The sequence below is a fragment of the Ambystoma mexicanum genome, chromosome 4q (assembly GCF_040938575.1).
Source record: "Ambystoma mexicanum isolate Mex_15411 chromosome 4q, UKY_AmexF1_1, whole genome shotgun sequence".
NCBI lineage: Eukaryota > Metazoa > Chordata > Amphibia > Caudata > Ambystomatidae > Ambystoma > Ambystoma mexicanum.
Window position 1 is genome coordinate 975,773,021 of NC_090928.1, and position 13,033 is coordinate 975,786,053.

Here is a 13,033-nt window from a genome sequence, read left to right on the forward strand (position 1 = left end):
TGCCGACTTCCTGTCAAGATACCCTCTTCCCGCAAAAGATGAATCGGAGTCTCGCAAGGCGGATCAATATGTGAAATATATAATCGGCAACGCACTGCCCAAGTCACTCACCATCCCTGAACTGCTCCACAACCAACACAAGGATCGGGTCCTCTCCTTAGTAACGGAAAGGGTGATCTCTGGCAGATGGCACAATGCAAAGCAGACAGAAATGGCCCTGTCAGAACAGAAACACATACACACATTTAGCCTTTTGAAGCAGTGCCTGTCGCTGTCCCCGGAAGGCCTGCTACTAAAGGAAGACCGGATAGGGATTCCGCACACCCTACAAGACCAAATTATTGATATTGCTCACGTTGGACATAGTGGAATAGTCTCCACCAAACGACTACTGCGAACAAAAGTGTGGTTTCCCCAATAGACAGGAAATTGGAAGAAACCCTGGGGAGATGTACCATATGCAAGGCAATTGCTCCATGCACGTTCCCAGAACCTTTAGAAATAACAGCTATGTCACCTCAAGTATGGAGTAAAGTCGCTGTTGACATGTTTGGACCCCTTCCAAATGGCAAACATGTGCTAGTAATCATGGTTTCCAGAGGTGCACTTGATACGCTCCACGGCAGCACATGCTGTTATTCCTGCTCTTGACCAAACGTTTACTGACTATGGCATACCCACAACAGTGAAGTCGGACAATGGTCCACCGTTCAGTGGACAAGACTTCAGAATGTTCGCAGAACACATGGGATTTCAACACTGAAGGATCACCCTGAAATGACACCTGCAAATGACACCGTAGAACGCTTCATGGTGAATCTAAAACACGTTCTGCAAGTATGTCACATCACCAGAGGATTGTTCATGCAAGCAATCTGCAACCTGTTATGAGACTATCGAAACACCCCTCACAGCTCCACAGGAGTGTGCTTGTGAGAACTCATGTTTGGCAGAGTCGTTGGAACCAACAGCCCAGCACAAATGAAACAACCGCCAACACAGAACTAAGAGCAAGAGAAAATGACAAAGATAGCAAATGAAAAATGAAAACATACGCTGATGCAAGGAGAAGAGCGAAAGACCCAGAAGTGTGCATCGGAGACCAGGTACTTGTGCGTCAAGAGAAAGGGTCAAAAGAAACACCAGATTTCAGTACACAACCACTGACAGTCACCCACATCAAGGGATCCATGGTGACCGCAGCAAGCCCCCAGGGCACGATCACCAGAAATTCATCGTTTTTCAAACGGTTAGAAAGTGAAACAACACTGCAAGATGAAGGGAGCAATCCATCTGAAGCTGACTCTGACAGCTACTCTGACTTCATGGACGCTGATGTGGACACAGAGAGCAGCGACATTCGGAGGGGCGATCACCTCCCACAAACTTGCAGTCCATCCAAAAGAACAATACGAAGACCCACAAGATGGATAGAAGAAATTGGTTAAAGATGGAAGTTCATTGTTAAAGCAGAGGGGAGATGTAGAGTCCCATTTCTTTATCCTTCACTGCAGGGAGGACACAGTCCTCTTTCCATGACGAGCGACTAGGCTCTACATGGGAAGGCGGGGTTACCGCTAAGTTTTGGCAGTTGCTGTGTAATGAATAAAGCAAGAAGCACGACGTCATGGCTCCATGTCTTCATTTAAATTAAGCCGTTGTCATTATTGTCTGAGATATAACATGGCGCCCATTACAGTGTTTAGAATCAGGAGATTTATGTTAGGGAACATGTCAGAACAAGTTGGAATGTTCATATTCTATTTTATATTGGAAAATTTCTGGAGGGGACAGGAAAGCATGGTTGATATAAGAAGGGTTTCTTTTTAACTGCAGAGTTAATCAAAGTCCTATTGTAGTCTGAGCAGAAAGCTGAGTGAGTTGAAGGCTCATCTCTGGCAAACGCCAGCATGCACCAAGCGAGTTCAAACTGTGGTATGAACGACTCACCCCTTCATCCTTCCAAGGTCGATACATTTAATATAACTACTATATTTGGTAATATTAACAACTGTTCTTACAGCGCTAAAAATCAGGAGGAATCAGGAATGAAGTATAGAAAACTGTTGTAGCTGTATGCAGGTAAACCTAGGCCACAGTAGCATCAAAATATGTGATATTTATCACCCTCGGCCCGAGTGCCACCACCCGTAGAATACAGCTCAGTCCCACTCAAAATTTGATCCATGGAATTGTTCGAGGGTTAAAGGTTTTTGGAGTGAGGTTTTGGATATAGTTGATTTGGTCGGGAACATCTTTTCCAAGGACACCATCATCAGTTCTTTTGAAATCACCAGTGGGCACTCGTCACTTTAGCTATGCGACTCTGTGTTGGGCTAATAAGGTGTTTTTGGTGGCGACTCGTCAAATTTTACGCCTCTGGAAGACGAGAAAGAAACCAAGTATTGATGAATGGTTATCGCAGGTGCAGTTGCTCTCAAGATTTGAGAGGATTAAGTATTATGCTTTACATAAAGAAGAATTTTATAAGGAACAGTGGGAGGCTTTTAATGAACTGTATGTGTGAATTAAGTGCTGATGGGCGATGGTTTTTGTTTCAGAGTGGTTAATTTATTATTGTGTTCTTTTTATTGTGTTTGTCTTGTGTTGTGTGGTTGTGTGTTTGTGTTTTATTTATTTTTAATTTTTTTTATTTTTTCTCTTGTTTTCCTCTAATTTTTGGCTAGTTATCATTTCAAATTAGGTTTGTTGCGATTAGTAGAGATAATTGATAGGTTTTTCTTATTTATTCTGTACTATTTGTATCAACTTGTATAATGCTTTTTTTGTTTTATTTGTCGTTTTCTTGTTATCATAATTGTTGTTTTGGAATGATATGTATTTCTTTTGATAAATCTTTAAATAAAGTTGTCAAAAACAAAAAAAAAAAAAAAATTGGTCCAGTTGTTCACATAACTTGACTCTCTTGACAATTTGACAAAGCACACGTCCCACATCTGATAATATGGGCTGCTCTTAGGGACCTAGCCATACCCTACCTACCTCTGATCATGCTATAAACGCACATACGCATTTTACCAATCCTCTCACTACTTCTCTAGTCAGACTACGGTCTTCCAAAGGGCATTCATCCCCGCAGCACTTTGAGTCCATACCAATGTCAGTAGGCGCTATGCAATTGGCAAATAACATAATATAACATTATATGACAATTCAAGAGAACAAGACTGATAACCAAACAAGAACTATGCCCCATCTAAAAGACAGACTCAAATCCTTTGAATGCATTTACTTCCCAAAAGATTTCAACAGGTTCAGAATGTTTGTGGAAGAACATGACACAGATATCATCACAAATGGGATATCATCACAAATGCACTGTTACTGGATTCCCAATATGCAAAGAAAAGCAATTTGTATTCTGAATACTTCCTCTGTAGAGAAAATGGGTCTACAATTTAAATATGATTTGTATTCAAGGACCATCTTTATTATGTGTTTTGGAGTACACAAAGATGTACATTGTAAAGCCTATTGCAGCGATATGGGATTTCTTAGGCCATAAGTACTGAATCCTCGCATTTGAGATTCAAAGTGGCCTTCATGAGTCTGGCGATTGAAAGGGGGAGTTTTGAAACTGATAAAAAGAAGAACTCGAAACTCTTCATATAATCACTGCTCAGGCCTACCCAGCTCAGGAATCCCAATAACAAAACATGAAGAGCCTACATACAAAGGCCTTTGGCCAAGTATAAGCCAGTTCTGAAGGCCAACTTGAGAAAACAGATGGCTGATTCGGGCTTGTGAACTTTAAAGGGCTTGTCATAATTAAGGATTCCAGTTTTCAGTTTTTACTCGTTTTTACACATAAATACAGACGGAAATCAATCTGCTTTCTAGCTGTATTTATTTATAAAAATGGGAAAAAAACTGAAAAACATGTCTTTCGGTATGGTTCACAATGATGTCACTCGCACATCGCAGGCCAATTGCATTGCAGTTTGGCAGCATGGAGAGTGCAAATATAGCATTAATGTTCCTTAAATTGCTGACAGCATATATCTTAAGGCAGCAGCAGTCACAGGAGCAACCATTTTTGTTATGGAAAGAATGGAGTAGGGGTGTCACGGTATTAGTTTTATGACGGTACAATAACCATCTTGCCAAATGACGGTATATCATGGTTATCGCGGTATAGCAGGTGGAGTTAACTAATCTTAACAAATATTTTCTAAAAGGTCATAAATTGTCAGATTATTCATCACAAACGAAACCAGGCACTCAGGGCCAGAATTGGGCTTTTCAACATACTTTCCACTGAAATGCCACCCCTTGCTTCCACCATACACAAACACACGTGTGGAGAGGAGGAGGAGGAGGAGGGGGGGGGGAGCCCTGCTGCGACTGGCAAAGCAAACTGAATAGCTTTTCTTAAGTGGTCATTTAGGCTTTTAGCTCCCCCACTGACTACTGGTGAAGATGAACATGTTGCCATCTTGATAACCTGCATGCCACAGATCAATGGAGTCTGATGGTAGTATACGCTTGTGCGCATGCACACACACTCTCTCTTTACGTTACAGCCTTTAGTTTACTTCCGGGCCAAAAGGTGTTCAGTAATCACGGACACGTTACCCTTTGGTATGGCATCACAGAGATGAGTACATTTTGCAGTGTGACTTATTATATGTAAATTCAATGATAGAACCAGGGAAATCCCCCATTGTCATATGTTTAGAAAACATTATCCATTATAAATATATAAACCCCAAAGCCGCCAACCCAAAGTCCCGGGAGGATAGCTCAGAGGCAACGTGCGCGCCTTGGAAGCAAAACGACACGAAGCAACACAGGTTCGATCCCCGGGTCCGCGCTTAGAAACCTCTGGGTGTTTAAGCGTGTTATAAATACGCAACTAAGACAAAAACAATTACACAACTAAATAAACAAAAACAATTTCTTTAACAGCGCCGCAATACCTGCGGGCTGTGTCAGCGCTTTAAAAAATATATAAATAAAAAAAAAAGCAAACCCTTTTCCTCCTTGGCACTGTATTTATTCTTCCTATTGCTAACATATTGAGTTTGTGTCAGGCACGTGTGGTTTATGGAATGGCATTAAAAATTGCTCAAACTGAAACTACTTGGCAGATGGCACATCAACAGTGCAAGACCAAGACTGCGCAGCACTTGCTTACTGCAGCCTTTCCAAATCAGATTGAAAAGCACACTTAACGGTATAAACGGTATACCGGTATAAACAATGTGACGGTTATTATTGTTCAATTAATTGGTTCACGGTATCTTTAACGGTATACCGTAATACCGTTACATCCCTAGAATGGAGTTAACATTTCTTTTCTATATCGCTGCATGTGTGCTTTAATAAATGCATTTTTTCATTAGAATAAATGCAGAAAAATGCTGGTTGTAAATTATCTTTTATGTGACAAAAAATAAATATGGATAAATACAGAAAATAAGGCCAAAAAATAAATATGGATACATACAGATGGAAATGGCAGAAAAATAAATACCATAAACCAGAAGCTTTAGTCATAATTCATCGAGCTCCAGGCATACCATAAAAACTTCATTAGTCCAGTTGAAGGGAAATGTCACTGAACTACATGCACCGCAAAGGACATTCTGTTTTGAACATATATTGATGTCATGCAAAAGCAGTATGTAGGAGATGCACTGCCACTGCTACCTGCAGGAAAATGTCTGCAACTCCATAATAGAAAATCTGAATCATATTAACATGTGGACAATCTTGCATTAAATGTTTAATCACTAAATTGGTTTCTGCGTCGCACTGCAAGCTCAAATCGACACAAAATGTTGAAATTTTGTAGATGGGAGTAATATCTACCAAATTATGTAAAAGAATGTATATACCATTCCACTTTTTGAATAGGCAAAAAATTGAAAAAAACCCATAACTGCACCCAACTTTATTTGTAGCGCAAGCATTCAAGTTTCTAATTGTGCACACTTGTTTTTAAATTACAGTGATATATGTTTTATTAGGCTGCCATATTTTAATCAGAAACATCCAAATTGGCATTTCTTTGATGGTAGTGGTTTTGACAATATATATTTGCCTTCTTATAGGAATAGAAAGATGATTATGGACCATGATGCAATAGACATTGAGGAACAAAAAGCAGATTGGAGAGCAGAGATGAAGAGATGAGGATGGACCCCAGGCAGATGGGGGACCAGTCCAATGAGAGAAGGAGGACCAATCTGTGTTTGGAAATTGGTTCCAGATAAGCCACTGGGAGAGAGCGTTTGCTGAAGGAATACTTCCAAAACCAGAAGCCACATTCAAAAGGTAAATTAAACCCCAAATGAACCCCAAAATGTCAATATAGATTGACCAAAGTAAGGGCAGGGAATTCCGGGGAATGCAATTTGAGAGCAGGAACCTAGGTGTTGATATTTTACATGCACTGCATCCTCCGAGTTACACAGGTCACAAAGTGAGTTAATTCTTTAACACCCAATGTACTTTGTATTGAGAAAGACTATTTAAAACTGAATATATAGAGTGCCACTTTAATGCGGCATTGCCTTTGTAAAATTAAGTACTATTTAAAATATTATTAGTGGCTTAAGCCGGATTAGAGTCATCTTGGGTCATAGTGTTGTTGCAAAATACTATGACAATCCCATGTTTTTGAATGCACAGATTCACGTGGAATGGAAGGGGGTATTAATTATTTATTTATATACAGGGAGGAACAATGCTGTTTTGATCACAAAAGATCATACAATAGATAAGAAATCAGATTTGATGAGAAGCAGTGAGCTTCTTACAATGGGATGACTTCAACTGACATTCAGTCCAGGATGTGGAACAGTCACCGGGGACAATACACGGGTGGACATACATAGATTAAGGAGAACACATCATATTACAGAAAGTGGTGCATTAATCAGTGTTAAGTCCCTCTGTAATTGTCCTCCGATTACAAATAACTCTTGCTGGCATAATGTCTTTTCACAATCCACCATCCTTGGATCTGGTCTGATATGTTTGATGCCAAAGAATTTTAGATCACTTTTCTTGTCTCTCAAGTGTTCCTTGTGCCAATGTTCAGCTAATGCAGTCTTTCGATCCAATGTTGTCAGGCTGTTGAGATGCTCGCTGATTCTTGTTCTTAGTTCACAAATAGTGCTACCCATATGTGTCTCGTTACAGATGCACACAATAATATAAATCACAAAGGTGGTCCTGCATTTTATAAACTCTTGCATGATAATCATTTTCCCATTTGCAGTAGTATAGGTATAGATAATATTCAGTGCATGTTTACACATTCTGCAATTAGTGCACTTTTAACATGTGGTAATGGTGCCAGTGTTGCCGCGTCCATCTGCGGCTGGTGGCGTTACGCCCGCCAGGTCAGACCTGGCGGGTGTAACACCACACGGCCACAGAACTTGTAGTTAGCTGGTATGGAAAACTGTGCCGGTACGGTTTTACCGGCACCGTTATATCCAGACCAGCTAACTTGTAATGAGGGCTCTTGTCTTTTGTCTAATAGGGCGGTGCTACTTTATATATAGCTTAACCCCTTAAGTGCCAGGCTATTATGCAAGTCTATGCAAAAAGAAAGAGCATACTCGTCCTTGGCACTTAAGGGGTCTTAATAAACCGAAGACAGACAGGACAACTACATATCTGGTTTCACCCTTATTAGGGATCATCAGTGCAGTATAGTCCGGACAGCCTTGTGGTTGGAGCATTTGGCTGTGTTTTCACAACACCAAGAAAGTTTTGGAGGGTTTAAAAAAATTTGAACAAAAAAAACTTCAACTGAAATGTGAAAGTTGGAAAGCCCATTTGAGCCAAGTGACACATTTCCATATCGCCACCTAGTAGCCTTCGCTGGAAATTCATCTCCAGTTCTGAGCACCTTTTCAAAGCTTTTTAAACCCACCATAACTTTCTTGGTGTTGTGTGTGTGTGTGTGTATATATATATATATATATATATATAAATATGTAAACACGGCCCACGATAGCGGGCGTGTAGTTATGGTTAAGTTGCTAAACTCATAGGAAGCGCAGTTTCTCACGGCTTATAAAAACTTTTTTTCCCATAGACTGAATGGGGAAAAACTTTGCGCACGGCCACAGGTCGAACAGCTGGACGGATTTTCACAAAATTTGTGCCAGGAGCGGGGGCCTGGTCCAGAAAGCATGCTTTTGTGTGTTCCATTTCCCTATTCGCTCTGCGGACAGAAGTGTCATTAAATAACGGTACAGCGTGGCGTCGGAGAAGTTTCGATGATGCCGGTGGTTGGCTGGAGGGAAGCGTGCTGTGCGTCAACATTTTTTGGGAAAGCCACCATGGTGTATCAGAGAACAGTGCAACGGCGGCAGGGTCTGGGAAATGTACCGTACACATTGTGTCGGCGGCCATAAAGGAAGGAATGGCTGGGGGAGTGGGAAGTGGTTCATGTGACATAAATAGGCTAATATTTTCTGTGGTGATTGGAGGCAGCTGTTGTAACGGTCCCTTAGTTTGTGCCGCAATCTGTTTGCAGCAAACTCTTTTCGTAGTGAGTGATGGCAGGTCATTTGCAGATGGGGGGTGAATTGCACATGAGATAGGTTGGATGGGAGCCTGGGTGGCGGTGCACTGCGGATGGGATGCGGTAGTTGGCATGCATGGGTGAATGAAGGTGCGGTGGGTCTGTGGAAGGATTACACTATTGGGTGCATGGCTGAAGCTAGTTGCCCGTAGGCTGTAGGGTATACATTGAAGAACGTAGGGCTGCAACATACACACCACCGGAAGGCATGTTTCAGTCTGCATCCGTTACAGGGTGGTGCTTGCAAAGTGCGGTGTGTGCTGATTGGTTGCAGTAGCGTTATTGCTCAAACTGAATGTGGGCAGGGTGCCAGTGACACAGTACTTTGTGAATGGGAGTGGGAACGCCTATATTATGTGAATGAAAGTGTATAGGGGTGCAGGAGAGAGTGTTTTCATTCCACATTGTGTTACCTGTTGCAATTTGTTGCTGCACAGCTACGTGGTGGTGCGAAGGTTGGGTAGGAGTGCTGGTGGCAGTGGTGTGTATGTCGATGGTCGTAGTTGATGAAATGTTGAAATGCATGGCGGCATTACGTTGCTGTAGGTGTGTTCAAGGTCTATGCTGTGTGCAGAATTGCTGAAGTAGGCCGAATGTTGTGAAAATGTTGTGGTTATAGTGACCCAATACTTTGTGAATGGCTGTGGGTAGGTGGTGGTGGAGGATGTCGTATGTTTGTGCAATATGGTAAGTGTGATCTGTGTTCGTGATTGGGTGTTTTATGGTGTGGGGGAGTTGGGGTGAAGTGCTGCTACCTACGTGTGGCACGTTTGTGAAAAATGTTAGCTGCCCACATCGCCATCATGTTAACTGTTGCCATTTGCTGCTGCATAGTGCTATGGCGGTGTACAGGTTGGGTAGGAGTGTTGGTGGCAGTGGTGTCTATGTGGAGTGTCGCAGAGGCTGACATGGAGACATGCATGGTGGCATTACGTTGCCGTGAGTGTGTTCAAGGCCTAGACTATTGGATGCATGGCGGTAGGCCATAGGCCATGAATTCAAGAGCCTAGGCCTTGAGGACACGCCCGCTAGTAATGCATTTCTCAATGTGCATGAGATAGAGGGTGGTGACATGTAAGGAATGGGTGTGGAGCCCATTTTAGCCGTTGTAGGCCACTGTTGCAAATAGATTGTCGGTAAGTTGGCAGTGGCACAATACTTTGTGAATGGTAATGGGTACGCCCATAGTATGTGATTGGAAGTGCATAGGGATGCAGGAGAGAGTGTCTTGTTGCTCTGTGGTTGGAGTTGCTGCAGAGGAAAGTCACGATGTGTGGGCACTGGGTGCAATGCTTGTATAATGTCAGTATGTTACAGGGTATGGTTGAAGGGCAGCTTATATGGGTGGCTAGTGTGCTGTTTGCACAGTGCTTCCAGTATGGGCAATGTTCTAAACATGTTGTGCTTACGTTGCCAGTGAAACAATCCTTTCTGAGTGGAAGTGGGTAAGAGAATAGTATGTGAAAGAAAGGGCGTAGGGGTGCCAGAGACCGTGTAATGTTTATATATTATGGTAACAGTTATACGTAATGATGTGTATGTCCATTGCGAGGTTGGTTAGGAGTGCTGGTGCCAATGGTGCATATGTCGGCGATATGCTGACATGTATTGTTCAATTACGGTGGGGGGAATGTGTGCAAGGAGCAGGCCCACTGGAGCAATGCTGGTTTGGCAGTTTATGCGGCACAGGGTGGTGATCTTTGGGAAATGCATGTGGAGCACATTGCCGACGTGCTACAGCAGGACAAATGAGTTGCAAAGCGTGAATTGTGCATTCTATGGTTGTGCTGATAGTTGGAACATGCCACAGTATTTGGTGTGCGGCAGGAGATGGTGCAGTGAGAATTTGGATAGTGTGGCCACAGGGTGCAATGCGTAAGTAATGTGAGTATGGAAGTGGGTATGGTTGAAGGGCAGCTTATATGTGGTTGGTTACTGTGCCGTGTGCACATTTATTGACGTAGGCCCAATGTTGTGAAGGTGGTGTGCATCGGTTGACAGTGACACAATAGCGTGTGCATGGTAGTGCGTAGGGGTGGTGCAGGCTGCGCTATGGTTGTGACACGTTTTTCGTGAATGGGTGTTTTATGGTTTGGGGAAGATGGGTAGAACTGGCGCTACGTATGTAACGTTTGTGCATAATGTTAGGTGCCCACATGGTCGCTTGCTTTGATGTGCAGTGTTGCGGTGGGTGTGGAAAGGGTTGCAATGTAGTGTGCATACCTAAAGGTGTGCTGGGGGCATGTTAGGATGTTTGTGGATGCTGCAATAGTGCCTTCTTTAGCAGAAATGTCTGGTGGAGGGGCTTTGCAAACAAACAGAACGTGTACTGAGAGTGTTTAACAGTAAAAAAAGGAGTGGTGTATAGAAATGACAGTGTGCAATGCAGAGGTTTTGTATGCAATAGATGCATGCATGTTTTGAAATGTGACAGCACCCAATTTGGGGAGTGCTGCAAAAAGTGATCGTCCAAAGGGTAGAAGTATTGTCATAGCTGTATTGGGCCGTGGCCCTCACTGTAGATGGGGAAAGCACACGTGCACAACCTCCCATTATGAGCAGGGTGGGAATGGAAATGGAATTGTGGGAAATAGACAATTAGGCGTTTAGGGCGTGGTTCATAGGAAGGGGCGTTACCATTTTGCCACAATACTGTGTCGTGAGGGTGGTCGACACGGACAGATGCACCGTGCTTATCATCAGTGATATCTTTGTGCGCCATCTGCACAGGTGTTGCATGCAAAGAGGCGTTGCTGGTAATTTCGGGTTGGAAGGAGTGGGCGCTTTCTGGGCCTGTCAGGGTGACTGCAGTTTTGGCGGGATGGTTTGTCTTTGCAGATATGTGGCGTCCGTCATGAACTTAGACTGTGTCGTGGTGCACTATGGAAGTGCGCATTTGGGTTACATGTCGTGTGGACGATTAATCTGTCTACTGATGAGGTCGCTTAGCGCAGTGATTCATATTTTCCCTACTGCCAAGGTGGTTATCTCATGCATAACACCAAGAACAGTGTGGGTCCATGACAGAGTAATTTTTCCCCAGCCAGTGGTCGGAAGGTGTGTTATAAACAGATTTATGCGTCGGTTTATGCAGACTGCTGTCATGTTCTCCACCCACTATGAGATCATGAATTCGCAAAATATGCAGTAGTTCCGTAGAAATGGCATTTATTTAAGTGCCATTGTCAATGCTGTTTTCTTTCACACTGTGCAAGAAGCATTGGCCAGAATGTTGTAAAAATGTGAGGACAGGCAAACAGAAACGCATACAAAGAGAAAATACAAAAAGAAAAATGTGCTTGCACGCACGTACAAAAAAGCCTTCATACATATACGCTGGAAGACTGTGCCCCCCCACTTTCACTATCACGAAAAGGTAGTGGATTACGCTGTACTTTCAGGATGGCACGTGCCACATCCTGGGTGGCCATGTGGATGTATGAGGATGGAGAAATCGGGCATACTTTCATTGAACTTTGCAGTCGACGTGCTCTGGAATGGCACAACATTTGTACTATTGTAGAGGAGGTCCCAAATAAAACCTGCACTCCAGTCGCCCATTTTGAAGTTCCAGGAACATTCACACCAAAATATGTGATGCATTATGAGCATATAAATCAGCAGAGAGCCGCAATAGGGCTCTGCCCAGTACCTATCAGAAGAGCAACACCTATTGAAGTACCGATACCAAGAAAACCATGGACAGTGAGGTATCCATTAAGGAAACCTTACCAGCAAATGAGACGAAATGAAGATTGCCTAAGTACAGTCCCGGAAGAAACCAAAAAGGTCTTAATGGAAGACGAATGGTGATGTCACGAGGACCCGGACTGACGTACAAGTAGAAGAAATGACAACCCGAGAATGACACCCAGAGAGGAAACGCCATAAATGAGGATATCGTGAACCTAAAAGGGGAGAACGATGTTGAAATGCAAAGAAGCTTAAGCTACAAACAGGATGAAGATATTCAACCAGCTAACACTTGTAGATATGCTTGGAACCGCAAGAAAGCTAATAAAACGATGCAGCTTGCAATGCTAAGTAGAAGAATAGCACGGCAAGTGCCATTATACATAATTACCTCCAAATGAAGCACAGTATTACAAGTGTAATTCCACTTTGCAAACGAAGCAGAATCAACCCAGGTTACTAAAGGCCGAATGAGAATAGATTCATATTCTAGCAAAACTAGAAGAGACGGCTGAATCGAAACTCAGCATATGCAACTCGTGCCAGGAGAAGCCAAGGTCATACCAATAGAAGGAATGAACAGTAGCTACATATAATTGAAACTTAAGAACAGAATATCCTGTCTCTGAAAGGTCAAGATAAGGAGGCGTAGGCAGGTGGCAAGCCAAAAAAGAATCAAATGCACAAATTGAAAAAAACCAGACAAATTCACAGTGTGGGAAGGATGTGACCATCCGAGCGAGGAGAAGCACGAGTTCACCCCTACGCTTG

General features: G+C 42.9%; 1 long non-coding RNA gene across 2 annotated transcripts in view; it reads left to right on the forward strand.

Moving 5' to 3' along the window:
- Window positions 1–13,033, forward strand: part of LOC138468116 (uncharacterized) — a 233,924-nt gene that overhangs the window by 14,393 nt on the left and 206,498 nt on the right. For both annotated transcript variants that reach the window (XR_011268208.1, XR_011268207.1), the window contains exon 2: window positions 6,078–6,300. This is a non-coding gene — a long non-coding RNA (uncharacterized lncRNA). The remainder of the gene's footprint in view (window positions 1–6,077; window positions 6,301–13,033) is intronic.